General features: G+C 36.6%; 1 protein-coding gene across 4 annotated transcripts in view; it reads left to right on the top strand.

The window, feature by feature from the left end:
• Positions 1 to 227: 227 nt before the first annotated feature.
• Positions 228 to 14,663, top strand: part of LOC139990946 (fibroblast growth factor receptor homolog 1) — a 113,344-nt gene continuing 98,908 nt past the window's right edge. For 3 of the 4 annotated variants that reach the window (XM_072010610.1, XM_072010607.1, XM_072010608.1), the window contains exon 1: positions 230 to 1,583. The gene's annotated coding sequence lies outside the window, so the exon portion shown is untranslated. Of the gene's footprint in view, positions 1,584 to 14,663 lie in introns of all 4 variants that reach the window. The other variant, XM_072010611.1, reaches the window with a different exon arrangement.

Here is a 14,663-nt window from a genome sequence, read left to right on the forward strand (position 1 = left end):
CCGGACGACAGTGCACATACGTGAATATGCAAGGAAGAAACGGAACGTAGGCAAAACGGACGAAGAAAGAAGGAAAAAGCATAGTGGGGCTGTGTGACGAGAGAGTTTAGCCGGTGCAGCTAGCCTCTGAATTCAGAGAGTGGGGAGAGGAACTATGAGAGCGGCCACGGGGGTTGGCGGAGGGAGAGCTCGTGGACGAGCGGTTATTTCAAGCGACGACTCTTCTGGCACTTCGCCCCGAGCTTTCCTCGAGCGCATCCTCTCGCCTCGGAACGCGTTCTCGTGTCAGTGTCGCCGCGACGCCAGCCATAGTCAAGTCACTCACTCAGTGAACAGTCGATTCTAAGTCGACAGTCGATCCCGATCATCGACATTTCGAAAGGATTACGAATATCAGGACATTCAATTATTTCCAAGTTTCTTTCTCTTTGGTTACTGATGTTCAGTGATTAGTTGCTACGATAAGTAGTGGACAGTTGTAATTTTGAAGAATTACAATTGAAATTTACTTTGACGATTTAAGGATTTTAACGTTGCTTTGGTTTTGCTACATTGTGGTGGACAGTTGATCGTCAGTGAACAGTCGATCGACACGACTGTAAGTTTCGTGCAGTAGTCGTGGAATATCGTGCGAGTACTACGATCGTGGGAAATTCCTAGAAAATTGCGAATTTTGTTGGAGATAATCGAGTCGACGAACCAACGTTGTAAAATCCAGAGGAAAACCTTGGAAAATTGAAAAATAAACGAATCATCGTCGAAAGATTGCAAACAAACTTGCAATCTCAGAATATCCGAAGCTAGTGAAATTAACGAAGGTTCCATAGAACTTTGAAATCTTAAAAATTTTCAAAATTGCCGCCATAAAGGTTGCCAAAGGGCTTAAGGAAGCGGGACCTTCGGAAGGTAAGCTACCAAACGTTCGAAACGAGAAGATTCTCTGTTTTCGGTAAATTAGTGACGGACCAAAGTTTGAAAGGATTCGCGCGGAAAGTTGACCGGAAGTGCGTCTCTCGGGGTGATCAGTGCGCATGTGAACCTAGGAACAGGTGTTTACCAAGCGCGCTAGTGTTTTCAAACAAACCTCTGACCAAACACACAACACACCGACACACCGACAAACTTCCCCTTGCCGCAACAAAAAAAAGGAAAAGAAAGAAACAGCACACCAACAACAAGGGAAAAAAGTGTCAGATCGTTTCGTCCCCTGCTTAAATCGTGCGTACGCTTTTCGCGGATCGAAACAAGTTGGGAACAAGTTGGAAAAGCGGGGTGATCGCGGATGAAGATGGAACCGTCGTGGAAAGAAGAGGAGGAGGATTTATAACTCGACTCGCCTGAAATAACAAGAGGAATGCGCGCGCGGTGAATCAGCTTCCTCCGCGAGAGTGCGAATTTCCTGACAGCGGCCACGCGATCCAGGATCGACCGACACACTGCTGCAGGATCTCTGGATCGTGTTGGAGTGTGCGCGCGAGCGCGTGCACCTTGAGAAAAGCCAGAAACGCCAGAAGCTCGGCGAGGGGGACGAGAGAGGCGGCCGCGAATAGGGAACGGTTTTTCTTGGAAAGGAGTCGCGACTGGTGAGTAGCAGCTTTCAGATCAGACGTTTCTGACGAGACGCGGTTTCGCGGAAAAATTCCGATTCTCGCGAAAACTGCCGAGCTAATTGCGCAGCTACCGAAAATTGTGTTTGATCGTCGAGTTTTAGGGCGGTGGAGGGGAGATGTTTTGCTTGGATGCCGTGAAACGAGTCTTTGTAAGAAGATTCCTAAAGTTGTTGCAGCGTTGAGACGTTGTTTATAGGTTAGGTTAGCTTGAGATTGTAATCGTGGGCGGATAGTTATCGATGAGATGGTAGGGTTAGGTTGGTCGCTTTGTTTATTTGTTTCATTCGCCAGAATCGAGAAGAATTTTCGACGGACATAGTTTCGAATTTATTCGAGTTTATTTGGATTTATCGAAACGTGGTACACGGGATGGACGATATTTGGCAGGGCGTCTGTTAAGATTGAGAGGTTCGGTTCTTGTGAAGAGGAAGGTTGACGATCGGAGCTTTCAGTCGACGATAGCTAATAATAGAACGATCTAATTACAATTTTAGAAATAGTGTACGAGCTTCTCTGACTACGAAGAGTGTTGATCTCTCATTTTTAGAAGAAGATTTGGTCAAAGTTTGATAACGTCTAATTTATAAAGAAAGAAACATTAGAAAGGAACACAGTTGCCAAGATCGATGACAGCCGATTAATTGTAATCTGATCTCTCGATGATTACCAATCATCGATCTTGGCAACTGTATTACTTCGTAATATTTTTAATGACTAACTGAAAATAATAAGCAGACTCAAGCTGAACAGTAATGAACTTTTGCTTTAAAAAAAAAGCTTGAATTCCAAGGTTTAATGATAAAAGAAGCGAACGTGATCGTCGAGAATGTTTGAACAGACTGTTAAAGGAGAGAGATGGACGCGCGAAAAGTGCGTTTCCGGCGGCGAGTGCGCATTTCCGGCCAGTCAGGCAGCAATTTCTCGATCGAAATGCGCCGGTATGGGACGAAAATTCGTGCGTCACTCGGCTAACGATTTATAGATCGGATGGAATGATCCCTGACGTTGTTGATTGATCGGTTGGAACGCGTGTACAAACACGAATCACGTGTTTGGCTATCTACTACTGAATTACGTGGTATTCAAACCAACAAACGTGACCCCGCAGTAGAATTCGAAATTTCTTTTCGTATAAATTAAAATTGCCTGACGTGAGCCGAAGTGTGGCTAGAAATTTTCATCTTCTTTTTCAACGTTCAAACGCTATATATTTTTTATTCTATATATTCTTTTAATAAATTTTACGTTCGCTTTTCGTTTATTTAATCGTCATATTATTATTATTATTATTATTTTCTTAAATTATATACCGTGATAGATCAGTCGTAATTGCTGTATTTTTTTTTTTTTTTTTTTTTAATTTAATAGTTATTTAATGTTTGCTGATTATCGGTGAGTAGATTACGGTTACCGTTGTGTGGGTACGTGTATGGTTTACGACGCTATATAATTATATTTTACGACATCATTTTATGACATAAATGACATCCTTATTGACGATAAATCGCAAGTTTAATCGATCGATTAATTTTCTTTGTTACACTTGGATTGTTTGTTCATTTTTATTCGAGTTATGCGAATTATTCGACTTTCCGAGGTTATCGCACAAATAGGATCGTGGTGCATTAAAGACGAATTCGAGATTCATTGCAATTCCTCGAAGCTTTGTTCTAAGAATGAAAGTTCTGTTATAGGCGATTTGTTTTGGTATACTCGAACTGTTGATTTATTAGACGAAGCTAGGAATTCCCACTTACGACTCCATATAATGGCTAACCTACTTTAAATAACAATAAATAGAGCAGATTGAAATAGAATTATAAACTCTTGGTATTTATAACCAACCTATAAGTCACCATTTATTTCTAATCTTTCTGTCAGTATAGTCGTGAATATAAATTAACGTGACAGGAATATTTAAAAGCTTGTTAATAAATATAAGAATACCTTCTCAGCTGGATTTATGCGATTAAAGTTCAATATTTAAAATTAGTAAAATATGTCTTTCTCCTAAATAAACGCTATAGCTTTTGCAAATTTGATATTCAACTTTGCGTGATATTTAAATTTAAGAACTTCGCCATGTCGAAAAGTAAGATTTTAAGAAAACTATCGAACTTATGGAGAAGTCGGGAAGGTCGATAATATTCCCAAGAAATTTTTAACAAATCCACTGTTTTATACAAAATAAGCTGCAAATAGAGGGAATCTTCCTGATAGAAGATTCATCGATCCCAAACGACTACGAAACGGACATTTTCTCGCACGGAATTTTATTTCCCAAGAAAGATCGACTTTTCCAAGGCAAAGATCTATCTTCACTTTCGTCTTTTGTTTTCCGCTTTCAATTTTCTCTTATTGACTGGTCCGTATATCGCACGGTATCACAGTTTATCTGAATAGAACAATCGTGTCACGGACGATTTCCGATCCATTCAAATGCCGATCAAATCGTTCTGTATGCGAAGAAAAGAGCGAATCACGTTGTACAGTCGAATGTTTAAAAAAAAAAAAAAAAAAAAAGAAGAGAGAAAAAGGAAACGACGAAAGACAATCGAAGGAAAAAACGCGAGTACATGTGTCTGTACGCTTTATACAATGGCCTCTCATGAATATAACGCGTTTATCATTCGTCGATGTAATGCTCTATGTCTGTCGGTTGGATTCTGGTCGTCATCTATCGCGTTCGCGGATCTACGATCGATGATCCAGCCAGAACGAACGCCGCGTCGACAGATCGCGCATCGTCATCGATTCGCGATTTTCTATGCAGCTTTTTAATAACCTTCTTTGTCACTCGTATGCTCTATGGTCGAACGTAAATCACGAACTTGAATGATTGATTAGATCTCTTGTTCTCTTTCTTTTTTTTTTTTTTTCTGGATAAATTAGAGAAATGAGAGTAGAATTTAATGACAACGTGACATTGCCTGAGGAATTTGTTTGCAATGGCAATGTAAGTAACTTTGAATGTTTGATAAATTTTTATATAATCTGTATGCGTGTATGTTATTTATTGTAGCGAGGCTTAAGGCCTAGTACAGTCTTTGTTTACACCAGTGCACGTTTAGTAGGATTTCGTTTGCTTCCTTTTTAGCATGTTTCCTATATTTACGTTGCAGTGTCCCCAATGTAATTTTTATAACTTATATAACAAGTCTTGCATTACTATATTACAATATATTTGTACTTTCAGTTACCATATAACTTGCTATATATATTGTTAGAAATAAACTATAGCATGTTTAAATATCACGTTATACTTTAAACATGTTATAGTTTAATTCTAACAATATATATAGCAAGTTATAGCAACTATATAACTTGCTATATATATTGTTAAAAGTTATAGCAACCATATAACTTGCTGTATATATTGTTAATAGTTATAGCAACCATATAACTTGCTATATATATCGTTAGAAATAAACTATAACATGTTTAAATATCACGTTATACTTTAAACATGTTATATTTTAATGTTAACAATATATATATAGCAAGTTATAGCAACCATATAACTTGCTATATATATCGTTAGAAATAAACTATAACGTGTTTAAATATCACGTTATACTTTAAACATGTTATAGTTTAATTTTAACAATATATATAGCAAGTTATATAGTTGCTATAATTGCTATATATATTGTTAACAGTTATAGCAACCATACAACTTGCTATATATATTGTTGGAATTAAACTATAACGTGTTTCAATATCACGTTATACTTTAAACATGTTATAGTTTAATTTTAACAATATATATAGCAAGTTATATGGTTGCTATAATTGCTGTATATATTGTTAACAGTTATAGCAACCATACAACTTGCTATATATATTGTTGGAATTAAACTATAATGTGTTTAAATATCACGTTATACTTTAAACATGTTATAGTTTAATTTTAACAATATATATAGCAAGTTATATGGTTGCTATAACTTGCTATATATATCGTTAGAAATAAACTATAACATGTTTAAATATCACGTTATACTTTAAACATGTTATAGTTTAACTTTAACAATATATATAGCAAGTTATATGGTTACTATAACTTGCTATATATATTGTTAAAAGTATATATAGTTAAGTTGATGTAATTTCACATCAAGTATAACGTGATATTGATACTTTCAGTTACCATATAACTTGCTATATATATTGTTAGAATTAAACTCTAACATGTTTAAATATCACGTTATACTTTAAACATGTTATAGTTTAATTTTAACAATATATATAGCAAGTTATATGGTTGCTATAATTGCTATATATATTGTTAACAGTTATAGCAACCATACAACTTGCTATATATATTGTTGGAATTAAACTATAACATGTTTAAATATCACGTTATACTTTAAACATGTTATAGTTTAACTTTAACAATATATATAGCAAGTTATATGGTTACTATAACTTGCTATATATATTGTTAAAAGTATATATAGTTAAGTTGATGTAATTTCACATCAAGTATAACGTGATATTGATACTTTCAGTTACCATATAACTTGCTATATATATTGTTAGAATTAAACTCTAACATGTTTAAATATCACGTTATACTTTAAACATGTTATAGTTTAATTTTAACAATATATATAGCAAGTTATATGGTAACTGAAAGTATCAATATCACGTTATACTTGATGTGAAATTACATCAACTTGACTATATAATTATCTTTCTAATCTCAGTAGTACAATGTGTCATCATATGTTTGTTAAGTCTGTGATTTCTTTGGTTCTTTGGCTTCTGTGGAACATCTGGATGTTCATTTATTTAACAGAAAATTAGAAGCATATCAGACTCACAAAGATCGTAGCGTTTATTTAGAAGAAATGGCATTTATTTAAAGTTTCAGGTGTTTAAATCAACGTTGATGTTTTCAGAGTTGACGTTAAGAGTTTCTAGAGTTGGCGTTCCTTTAATTAATTCGATTACTCGGCGGACTTGCTTATTAATATTCCTCGATCGACATTCTATCGTGACACTGATAGGGAAATGATGGTGATCTACAGCATAGTAAATCGAATTTATATGAAACAAACGTGATAATATAAAAATATAACAGTATTTACGAAATATCATTAGCAAGAACACGCTTATGAAAGTCTATTAAATCAATGAAATGGATGCAGATTATATAGCTATTGGTGTAATATACGAAAAGGTAGCAATTAACGTGTAAACAAGTATAATTGCTCGAAGAAATTCTGCTTGAACGTATAATTAAGCTATCTATAATTAGAATATGTCATGCTTATGCATATATAACTGATGAATATCGCTATTATATAAATGAGTCATACGATCTCTGTCTGTACAATACAGTTCGTAGGAATTTTACTTCACTTTGATGGTACAATGGTTCGATGAAAATGATTGCTTTCATTGTGCTAAAGCGTTACACGTATGACGCTTGATACGATTGGTCCTAAACTCTAAAAGGAAACTTTTCTCACTTTTGCACGTAAATTCGCAAAGATTAACGCGTTTATCTTCCTTTTGGATCTTTTTTTGGATTTATTTACCAGTTATATCATAAACATTAGGATCTATCGGGCTGAAATAAAAATATCTTCTTCGCTTATAAGTGCGAATTGCAAGATTCTCGAAAAGACGCCTTCATATTTCAGCCAAGTGAAATTCGAGCCTACTTCGAATGAAAGTGATTATTCTAAAAAAATCATGATTTTTCATTCCGAGTATCTCTGCACGTTTAAATTTCCTACTGATGTATTTAAAGAACAACAAAAATTACGATCTCCCTCTAAATATAACGTTTAAATAATATCGAAAAATAAATCGTGTTCTTCTAACATATTTATGGACAATTTAAACAATTTAAAAGAATACTATTTACTAAACACATGAAAAAAAGTAATTTGCTTTATAAAAATAATATTACCTCTAACACGCTTTTATTTATGAAATAATTCATTTCCTGATCAGTTTCCACCAATTCGAATAATTAAACGAACAATAATATTCCTATAGAACCACATTGGATATTTTATAGGTTTTATACAAGTTCATTCTGTGCACCTTCGCATTGAAATTTCACATTGAAGTTTAGATGCATAAAACTTCACGGTTCATACGTGAAACGTTCGTCTGATTAATTTCACGCGATTAATTCATCGTGTAATTTCATCGGCTGGAGGACGACGCGTGTGTACGTCCGGCAAGATTTCGGTGGCCGGTCGTTTGCATGGAAAGTATACGACGAAATTACCCCAATTCTCGTCGTTTAACCGGGCTACTGCCTGCGAACTGTTGCAGCAGAGGGACAAAGAAAGAGCAACGTGGCGTGGAAAGAGAGAAGAAACGGAGGGAGGATAATTTATTCCGGCTTTATTTAATCTCTTCCCTCGCGTCTCGACGACGCGACTTGCTAAGCTTCTTTTAATCCAGATTCCACATCGACAGAGAGAGAAAAAGACGGAGCAAAGACGTGTTTGCGTTAGTCTGTGCCTATGGAAGGCCGATAATTTGTTTGTTCTAATCCCCGCGTTACTTTTCACGTTGCTACTGTAACTTGGAATTAAACGTAGCTGCTTTGAGAATATCGATGGAAATTCGAGTAAATTTCATGGAAATCGTTATTATTTCTTGAGATATTTCTGTATAATTAATCCTTCTTTAACTGGTCGCTTCGTTTAACGGATCGCTCGAGGCCTGTACACCGAATAAGAAATAATAATAATTATTCGCTCAACGTATTATTAGAACTTTAGCAGAGTGAAAGAAAAACGAGGGAATATTCTCGACAAGTTGTTATTGTAAATCCACTTGCCTTGGCGAGTTTTATTATTTTATTAGGTCGTCCGAAAAGTTTCTTTCGTTTTATAAGGAAATAATTGGCGCACAATATTTTCTTGTTTTATATTAGTTTATTGAATTATGCACCAACGTAATAATAGAAATAGAACGACATGGATCATACCTAATTCAATAAAATAATATTAAATAGAAATTGTTCATCTATTATCACCTTATGAAACGAAAGAAACCTTTCGGACAACCTAATATTTTAATTATTAGATTTATAGTAGAATTTTACGGATTTCTTTGTTTCTTCTTTTTTTTTTTTTTTTTTTTTTTAGAATTTCATCTACGTTAGAATTTCTGTGTTGAAAATTGAAAATTTTCAGTAGCATGTAATAAGAAGTACAAGTATGTGGTAAGAAGGAATGCGCAAGGTAGTTTGGAATCGGTTGTTAAAGCACTGTTTATTTATCGATACTAATTTCATAACTTCCAAGACACTTTGATTAACTTAGAACGACGTGTAATTATCGATGATTTGAGGGATCGCGGCGAACTCGTACGATACAACTGGACGATACGGAAAGATGGAAACTACCTTGGGATAACAGTAATATGCAACTCAACTGTAAAGCTCTGTTTTCGCGAATTAAAATTCCGGCACATCCGGTGTTGAAAGGTTAATGACAGTGACGAGGTGAAGATTCTCCGGCGAGGTAGAATCTCTTTTTACTTCCTTCCACTTCCTACCGCGTTTCTTATTTACTTTCATAAACTCGGAAACTTCATTTCATTGGTAAAAATCAAGCTGCACGAAGTACCTTCTGCAAGGTAGGTATTCGCGCAAAGAAATGGCCTGTTGCATTCAAAAACGTGGTAATTCGTTATTACAGAAGCAGAACATTGTGCTGCGTGATATCGTGGTAATACTGACGCTGGAAAATTATGATCGTGCAAGAATATAGCTTTTAGAAACGTCACTGTGGCGCCAATAATAATAAACGCTAAGTAGATAATATTCTAAAAATATAATCGGAAACTCATGGAAATGGACATTGTCGCGACAATAATAATGAATATTATGTAAATAATATTTCACAGCCATAAACTGTAATATCGGCACCGATAATGCACCAATCATAATAAATGTTAAATAAATAATATTGAGAAGCTGTAATCGAGAGAATAGGTACATAGTCTTTGGCATTGGCGCGTCAATAATAATAAATATTAAACAAATAATATTGCTGAGCCATGATCAGGCGAAATTATTTGGACAGTGTCGCGCCAATAACAATAAATGTTAAATATATAACGTTGCAGAGCCATAGTCGCGCGGAAACTCTTCAGGATCGACATTGACGCGCCACCAATAACGAATATTAAATAAATAATATTGCAGAGCCATAATTGCGCGAAGACTCTTCAGGATCGACATTGGCGCGCGTATAATAATGAACGATAAATAAACAATATTGCGGAGACACGATTACGAGAATAATCTTTGTAAGGATAATCGCGCAGGAATGGCCCTTAAAAACGATACTGTCGCGTCGGTAATAATAAATATTAAATAAACGATATTGCAGAACCATAATCGCGCGTAAGCTCCTTAAAATCAACATTGGCGCGCCAGTAATAATGAGTATTTAAATATATAATATTGCAGGGCTGTGGTGGCGCGAGAGCTTTTTAAAATCGCCACTGACGCGTTGGTAATAAAGAAGATTAAATAAATCGCGTAGCAGAGCCATAATCGCTGTCAGGGTAATCTGGAATATCGATATTAACGTGGCGAACTTATAATCGCGTACAGATAGTCCTTAAAACCTTAAAACATATATTGGCGCGTGAATAATAAGAAAGCTTAAGTAAATCGTGTAAATCGTATCGCGGAAGCACAGTGGCGAGAACACACTTTAAAGTCGATGTGGACGCTCGGATAATAATAATAATAATAATAATAATCGGCATCGAGTAAATAATATTCCCGAGGCGTAACCGCGAAAGCTGCTTAAAATCGACATTGACGCGCCAATGATAACGAATGCCCTGTCAGTATCGAAATGAAAAAATACAAAAATAAAACAGTCGTTCCCTGACAACTTAATTCTACGTTATAACGGCCACGCTCTTATACCTCGCGTTTGTACTCGTCGTCGCTTACCTTTTCCGACGCGTTTCACGTGCACACCTTTCGAAGCGGTCGCAACAGCTAACCGGTGAAAAATAGCCATAAACGTGGAATATCATCGGAAAGTCTTGGCGAATTCAACGCAACGACTTTACACGCCGTTTACTTCCGTTGTTTGCGCGATGCACGAGTGAGAGCGAGAAGCACGCGAATAATAATATACAGACGAGACACGCTACGCAGTGATCACGTGGAACGTGGGTTTCCAGCTTCCGGTAGCAGGAGAGGCGGATTAAAGTAAAAGAGAAGAAAGCGAAGAGGACGTATTGGGTTGGCAACTAAGTGATTGCGGATTTTGTCATTGCCACCTAATGGCAAACTTCGCAATCATTTAGTTGCCAACCCAATAGAATGCACGAAAACATAAATCATCGGCATAATTAAAGCAGGCGTTCTTTTTTTTTTCTCCATCGTTTTGTTTGCTCGCGCCAGATTAGATGTTGCATGCAACTGGCACGGTGAGAAATACGAGCAAAAGAATGTGCGAGCTTATTGGTTAACGACGATTCGCGAGCTTCGAATTAGTTTCGTTGGTGTTGGAAGCAGCGGTTGATGGATGGATAATCATCGGACGGTCGTTTGAAAGAGATTTATCGAAACGTACCGGATGTAGTTTGTTCGGCCAAGATGCGCTGCGAGCATGCTATCGGCCATTCAGAAGATGTATAATTTATATTTTCATCGGACGAGATTCGTTAAATCGTAGTTGAAGCGACGACAAAATTGTATCGCGTGGTGATTGATCGGAAAATTTGATTCGCGTTGCAAATATACGACGCGCAACATTAAGGCAAAATTAAATAGTAATCGGTCGTTACGTATCGGGTAGTAATTTGAGGAAGCATATCGGACGTAATTGATGCGATGTTTGTTAAAGTTGCAGAGAATCGTTAAAGAAATATGTGAGATATAATAGTAATAATAATAGGGGAAATATACGACGAATGGTAAAATTAAATAGTAATTTGCCATTCCAACGTACTGGATAGTAATTTCGAGAAGCATATGGGACGTAACCGATGTAATTGTTTATTAGAGAAAATGTCAAAGTATTCGTTAGTCGTGTTCAATTCAAGTCGTGGTAGGGTTACCAATGTAGAAGATTGTAAGTGACGATTGTTGGAATAACGAAGCATCTCGTTGTTGAAACCGTCAAGTGTATTTAAAGTAATTAATAAATAAATAATTACAGGTAATGTTAAGACACTCGTACTAACAAATTCGTTAAGACAGTGTATAATCGCTCGCTGATAACTCGTTGGTAACTGATAAATACTCTATAGATACTCATAGATCACTATCTTAGCGAATTTTTTAGTACGAGCGTCTACCTGTAATTATTTATTTACTAATTATTTTAAATACACTTGACGGTTTCAACAACGAGTTCCTTCGTTATTCCAACAATCGTCACTTGCAATCTTCCACATTGGTAACCCCGACGTGAGTTGAACACGACTAACGAACTTTTACAACACTGACATTTTCTACAACTTTTCCAACAATTGTTAACAACACTGTAGAGGATTGTAAATGACGATTGTTGGAATAACGAAGCATCTCGTTGTTGAAACCGTAAAGTATATTTAAAATAATTAATAAATAAATAATTACAGGTAATGTTAAGACACTCGTACTAACAAATTCGTTAAGACAGTGTATAATCGCTCGCTGATAACTCGTTGGTAACTGATAGATACTCGATAGATACTCGTAGATCACTGTCTTAGCGAATTTGTTAGTACTAGCGTCTATCTGTAATTATTTATTTCTTAATTATTTTAAATACACTTGACGGTTTCAACAAGAATTGTTATTCCAACAATCGTCATTTACAATTCTCTACGGTGTTGTTAACAATTGTTGGAAAAGTTGTACACAGATATATGACGAATAATCAAAAAATTAAGTAGCAATGGATCGTAACGATGTTCGTTAAAGGGAATTCTAAAGCGTCGTTAAAAATCAGAATTTTGACGAGACACGAGATGTTAATTGATAATTCGTAAAAGATCGTTCGTGCTAAACGCGAGATCGATGGAATCTGATTTAATGAACAAAGGCACACGATAGCGGTATAGTAATCGGAGTGAAGTATCGTAGCTAAGGAGGAAGGCACGAAATCAGTGCGATTTTTATTGCGAGGAAGAGATTAACGGAACTGCGATGATGAATTAACTTGGATACAGGTTTAAGACCAGGAACTTACATTATAGACGCAATTTAAATACCACGCTCTTCGTTTATTAAACGTCGCTATGCTTTTGCCTACCTAGGCCAGCAAGAAGCGTAGCAGGGACGAAAAAAAAAAACAGGCAAATTTAATAACGAAAAGCAACCGACAAGCCAACAAGCCAAAGAATAAAATGCAGGTATCATTTGCTTTAGTCGAACGTAATTTAATTCCATAAACCTTTACGACATTCCTTAATAAACCAATATTTAAACAACGTGTAACCCGTAATAAGCCAAACGATAAATACCATAAAATCAATCTTCCTGTTACAAGAAGCTATACGGCTAATATTGTACGATTCCGGCGGAACTGGCGATTCTCGCGTGTATCGCTCGAAAGCCATCGCGTGGTTAATATTACACGAGAGTTGTCGATTTTTTTTTAAGTTTCATTCGAAAGCCATCGGTGTACGCACGAAAGAACCAGTTACGACTCGTTGCACGAATCACGCTAATTCCGAAACGTGTATCGCTTTACTTCACACTTGGGACTCTTCTTTCTCGCGGTTACAGGCGCACACATAAAGTACATAAACGCAGCAGCTAAGCAATCGTAACGTCCCGGCGCAACTGTTGGAGCTTCCACTTTTTGTGGGTATAAAAAATGAACGCGATTGGTAATGCGCGGCTCGTTACAGGGGCCGCTGTTGGCGCTCGCTTCCGGCGATAAACTCCGGCCATTTGCAATTTGCCATGATTTTTCTCGATAAAGATTACACAGAGCTCGCGCCACGTCGAGGAAATTTAATGTCGATGAAGGTGCAGGCCGCAGACACCGGCGGAATAAAAGAAAAGCGACAAGGGCAAGAGAGCCAGTACAACGGATAATTATTGTTCTTTTAAACAGATAATAAATTACGAAGGAGAGCAGCTTCGTGTAACTCACGCCTAACTGGAACTAATTAGGAGACTCGCCCAGGAAATCGCTTCACTGTGTCCTGCGCAAGAAAGCAAGTTGAATTAGAGTCGGCGAAGCGGACGAAGAAATGGCGAAAGGAAAAGTTAGCCGCAGGAATTCAGGAAAAAAAAGAAGAAATTACAGGGACGAACTGTTCGTCCTTTTTAGGGCCTCTCTCGCTTCCTTTTTGCGAGTAGGATTAATAACGCTTAAGCGATGTAATCGGTCTATCGCCGACGATAACGATTCAGGAGCGGAGTTTTTAATTTACTGTTAATCTTGTTGTAATTATTGTTAGTCGGTCTTACGGCGGGTTAATAATCGACGATTTCTCCTTGTTCGTTTTTGCGCTGTTTTTTTCTAATTAATGCAAGTCGATTCTTTCGGAGGAGTTTAGCAGAGTTTCTTTGAATTTAGTGGAATCGACTGACGCGGTTATTAACTGGATCATTAGCACGAGTAACGTCTAATTAAAGGTTCTAACTACGCGCAGGGAAGTCACGACTAATTGGACGCGCAGAAAAGTGGATTTTTATCGTTGCAACAATACGAACTGAGAAGGGTAGAACACAGCTTACAAATAGAATGTAGGAGACACAATTTTTCCCGAATGAGATATTCGAAAGTGAATTGGACTACTTGCGAAGAAGTAAAAGAAAAGGAGTATAATGGCAAAAGTATATCTCAGAGAATGTACGAAGTTCTAGCAACTGAAAGGAGACACCTCGCTTGGTAAAAAGCGTAGAAAGAAGACGTTCAGAGGACGAAAGAAAATTTGAGAAAAGAACTGAAAGTCCTGAGTACCGTATAAATATCCTATTTCAAGAAGCAAAAACAGCGACACAAAGAAAAGGTGCATGGAAGATGTAAAGAAGAAAGGAAAGTAAGACAACGTTTATAGGAGAAACAATCCTGAAAAAATAAAGAAGAAAGAACAATCAAA

Source organism: Bombus fervidus, chromosome 9 (genome assembly GCF_041682495.2).
Source record: "Bombus fervidus isolate BK054 chromosome 9, iyBomFerv1, whole genome shotgun sequence".
NCBI lineage: Eukaryota > Metazoa > Arthropoda > Insecta > Hymenoptera > Apidae > Bombus > Bombus fervidus.